Below are 5,011 nucleotides of genomic sequence, written 5' to 3'. Positions count from 1 at the left end.
AGACCAGAATATTGGAAATAAGAGTGTAGGAGGATCAGTTAGTTGAAGGAACTGAGGATGTTTAGTCAGAAGACAAAACTTAGCAGTTCTGTGATAGCTATTTTCAAGTGTCTGAAAATCTGTGATGTTAAAGAAGGATGAGATTTATTCTTCTTAGGTCTGAAAGGCAGAACCAGAAGCAGTGGGTAGAAGTTGCACAGAAATAGACTTTAGCTCAATGTAAGGAAAAAAAAATTATAGTTAAAGCTATCCAAAAAGGAAATAAATAAATTGCCCAGAGAGGCACCGGATTACCTGTTACAGGAGGTCTCCAAGGGGCCTTCGGATGACCACCTGTCAGAGATGTCATAGAAGGGATTCCTAATCAGGTATGGTTTGGACTAGATGTCTGAAGCCCCTTCAAAATTTAGCATAATCCATGTATGCATTTCTACGCTAATAGGCAAGTAATATATCTGTGGAAATTTACAAAATGAGAAACATACAACAATATTTGTACATTTAACTAAATTAATGTTAATGAAGAGAAGACTGAAGAGATCAAAATCAATGACATTGATGCTTCTCACCCACTGCTTTGATTCTCTAACATCACCTAATAGTAAGTAGGAGGACGCAGAGGCAAAGAACACGTCTCCAAGATTTTATTCTTCCGGGCAGGTTTTCCTCCTTTGTAAAGGGGGAGAAGTTATCTAGCACAGTATATCAAGGAACCCTGCTGATGCTAACACTGCTGAGCTGAGTAGCCTTTATGAGGACAAAGTATGGCCCTAGAGTGAACATTTTAAGGCCCAGTTGCCTCCCTTTCCTTGGCTTAGTTGGACTTTCTTGGGAGAGCCTCACTCCACACCAGATGATTCATGTGGTTTACCAATAGCACCTCCTGAGACAGATGGCCTATTACATTTGCTCTACATCCCTCATCAGGCATCACTCTGAAGGCCAGAGCCACTCTTCTGAATGGCCCAAATTATGAGTTCACATGGGTATTGAACATGAACAGGAAAGTTAAGGCCTCATCCTCCCAAAATGTGGAAAATCAGGTCAAGGGAGATGAGATTAAGGGAATGATGCTTGTACAAAGCTAGGAGCACTCTCTAGTCTCTTTTCCTACTGTTTTATGCTTCCACAGCTTCTGCCAATGACTTCCAGTTACAAGCAATCATGTTTCCACGTGACTCTTCTACAGCCTCCAGAGCCAAAGGACTGAAAAAGGGCTTGATGAGTTCAGTGCATTCTTCAGTGAGAGGTAAGATGTTTGGTTTTAATTTGCTGGAGGAAATCAGCATCAAGGCAAATGACAGGGGATTAGTGAGAACCAGGCAACAGACAGTTGACCTCGTATGTGCGTCCCCCCTCTCAGTAGGTCACATGTGGTTTTTCTTTTGTCTTCCCTGAGCAGAATCTCTTTCTAACTGACCTGATTTGTGTATGGTCTTATGATGGCTTTATTAAAAGTGAGATGTCCAGCAGAAGAAAAATCAGTCTTCTCCCCTTTGCTTTCATCTAGTGATTAGTTGATATGGAAGATTTTGAAACAAAAAGGAATTTACATTCATTATTGTTCAGTGAAATTCATACACAGCTCAACAGCTAACATATACCTAGACTTGGATCCTAGGAATCCTTTGTTATCTTTTAAAGTTGTTATCTTTAACACTTAGAGTCAATTTCTGCTATATTGATATTTTAGAGAAAAACAATGTGCGACTAGAGTTCATGTCAAAATTATATACTTCTAAAGGTAAATACTTCCCATATTATACTAAATAAAGTCACTCTGGAAACTGAAAAACTAGAACTAGTGACATTTATTTTTCTTGCCATTATATGGTAATATGAATTACTTTTATATAATAAATATGGGATTATTGGGTTGAACTTAGGAAATTGGTAAAACATGATTGACATTTATCTGAGTTATTGCACAAAAACATTTATAACATACTGGTACTGTATTTGAAACCAATTTATCATAATTTTCAGATGTATTTATGCTGAAATGTCCTCATTTCCAATACAAGCAGGTTTCAATAAAGATTATGCATACAATTTCAGAATACGCTACAAATGGCTTTCTATAGAAATATTACCTGATTTGTTGTTTTCCTAAAGAAAACAAAGTAAGCAAACTCTCCATTAATGTTAGAAGGCTTGTGCTGTTGTTCTTGGCTTCCAATGTACAACATTTGATTTGTTCTGTCATCAATTTTTTCTCTTTAATAAAAAAGTGAATACATAACCTCTAAGGGTCTGATGCTCATGTGGATCATAAAGCATGTCAGAGTAGTTGTTTTTCTTCGAATGAGAATCCTGGTTCCCTTTTAAATTCTAAAATGTCTGCTCTTTCAGGATAGATTCTATTGAGAGATATCAGAAAGTCACAGATGAAAATCATAATTTACATGAACATTTGCTCAATTTACATGCTAACAGACACCTATATTATTAGGTAGGTCATTGCACACGGGAGAAATTTGTTGTTGTTATTCAGTTGTTTCATCATGTGATCCCATGGACCATAGCATGCCAGGCCCTTCTGTCCTCCCCTATCTCCTGAAATCTGTCCAAGCTCATGTTCATTGTTTCCATGACACTATCTAACCATCTCATCCTCCGCCATCCCCTTTTCCTTTTGTCTTCAATATTTCCCATAGTAAGGATCTTTTCCAATAAGTCCCCATCTTCTCGTTATATGGCCAAAATATCTAAGCTTCAGCTTCAGTATTTGACCTTTCAGTGAACAGCCTGAATTAATTTGTTTAAGTATTGACTGATTTGATCACCTTGGATACAAGGGACTCTCAAAAGTCTTCTCCAGCACCAGAATTCAAAAGCATCAATTCTGTGGTGCTCAGCTTTCCTCATTGTCCAACTCTCACAGCCATATACTGCTACTGGAAAAACCACAGCTTTGACCATAGGGACCTTTGTCAGCAGGTGAAGTCCCTTCATTAGTATGCTGTCCAGATTTGCCATAGCTTCCCTTCCAAGAAGCAAGCATCTTTTATTTTCATGGCTGCAGTTACCATCTGTGGTGATCTTTGAGCCCAAGAATATAAAATGTGATACTGCTTCCATTTCTTCTCCCTCTATTTGCCAAGAAGTGATGGGACCACTTGCCAAGATCTTAATTTTTTTTTTATGTTAATCTTTAAGCCAGCTTTTACACTCTCTTCTTTCCCCCTCATAAAGAGGCTTCTTAATTCCTCTTCAATGTACTATTCTTAAAACTAACCAAAAACCTCTCATATTTTGTATTTTCAATTTAAAGAATTATCTAAAACTGGTTCCTTGTAGAGAAACATACTACTAGAGACCTATATATTGATGGTTCTCCAAATAACTATCACATGGTAGAAATTTGTCCAATTTTAATCCTTTTACAAAAGAACTTGGGTTTTCACAGCCCAGTGTTTATTGCAATAATGTTCTGCATACATAAAAACACTAAACAAAGAATTAGTATCTACCTCAAGTATCTTAGAATCCTAGTGCTGAAAGAAACTTAAGAGGTCAGCTGATCTGAGGTTACTATCTGCCTCCAGAGAAAGAACTAATAAATAAAAGTATATATAGGGTGGTTCTGCATATATATACACATATTTGTATTTAGTGGTAGCCATCTCTAGGACAAGGTGAGGAGGAAGGGAAAAATATGTATATATAAAAAGTGCACAACAGAGAATAAAAGAAAGCTTTAGAAGGAAGCATAGAAAGCAGAATAGCTTTGAAAATGATGTGTAGTACTTATTGTGTGGTTGTTTTTTTAAAGTAACAATGGGAAATGTAAATTCGTGGTTTTATAGTGAATCCTCTTTTTATGTTGTGCTGTGTACATGGAAATATTCTCTTTTTTGTTTTTATGTATTCAAATTTAAAATGAATTTTTTAAATGAACCTAAAAAAAAAGAGGTCAGCTGATCCAACCCTCTCCAGGAAGGATTGTACATTAATTTAGAAAGTTTGTTGTCCCCAGGAAAGATTTCACTAAGAAACCTATTTCTCTAACTGCTTTACTCTATGGTATCCAAACTGCAGACATAACCATATGCAGTGAAAACCATCTTATCTTGATCTTAACACTGACATGTGAATTCCAGAATACAATGACCTTAAAATCATTGCAGTCAGTGCAGTAAATGCACTGATACTTACTACCTGTGTGACCTTGGACAAATCACTTCATTTCTCGGGGCTTTGGTTTCTTCATTTGTAAAATGAAAGGATTAGATTAGATGACTTCTGAGATTCCTTTACCTCTAAAACCCTATGACCTGTACTTCAGCTCTAACTAAATATGAATCATACAACAAACTGGATAAACTTGATTTTGTGATTACAACTTGACAGAATTATTTCAAAGTCAGTTAGAAAAAAAAGAGAGTTTGGCTATTTACTCACACGTGTCGCACTTTTAGTAGTAAGCGTCAGTCTAGAATATCATAAAAAATGCAAATCAAATCCTGATGAAGGATGGCATCAGCTTCCCCAAACTCCGTACTCGTCTCCTCTCTATCAAGACCACCTAGCAAAGATACAGACAAATACATGTGTATGTGTGTATACAAAGTGTATTTGTTTCTACATATATATATATATGTAGACACACACAAACAAACCCAAACCAATATCCCTCCACCTTCCTAAGTTACAAGGACAGTAAATCCCAGGAATTCATGAGAAAATATTTACTCAGGGATATTTTGGAAGATGTTTTGGTAGAGTTTATGATGAATTATTTGGGAAGATGATACAAAAACATACCTCATCTTGTCTTTATGTCTGACTGTCCTAAATGGTCTGATTTCTATGTAATTAGCATATTATTATTATCATTATTATTAATAATAGCTAGCATTTACATGGCACTTACTATGTGCCAGGCACTGTGCCGAATGCTTTACAAATGTTATCTCATTTGATCCTCACAACAAGCCTGGCGGTCGGTGATATTGTGATCCCAGTTTTAAAGTTGAGGAAAATGAGGCAGACAGAGGTTAAGTGCTTT

General features: G+C 36.4%; 1 long non-coding RNA gene across 1 annotated transcript; it reads right to left on the bottom strand.

Annotated features, from left to right (window-relative positions):
- Window positions 1-2,058: 2,058 nt before the first annotated feature.
- On the bottom strand, window positions 2,059-4,519 carry LOC110218485 (uncharacterized). The gene is made up of 2 exons (XR_002327308.2): window positions 4,405-4,519; window positions 2,059-2,360 (listed from the first exon to the last, which is right to left on the bottom strand). It is a non-coding gene; the product is annotated as an uncharacterized LOC110218485 (long non-coding RNA).
- Between the last annotated feature and the right edge of the window lie 492 nt (window positions 4,520-5,011).

Source organism: Phascolarctos cinereus, unplaced genomic scaffold (assembly GCF_003287225.1).
Source record: "Phascolarctos cinereus isolate Bilbo 61053 unplaced genomic scaffold, phaCin_HiC Scaffold_2;HRSCAF=192, whole genome shotgun sequence".
Classification (NCBI taxonomy): Eukaryota; Metazoa; Chordata; class Mammalia; order Diprotodontia; family Phascolarctidae; genus Phascolarctos; species Phascolarctos cinereus.
The sequence above is the reverse complement of the archived record's forward strand: the minus strand, read 5'-3'. Positions and strand labels throughout refer to the sequence as shown.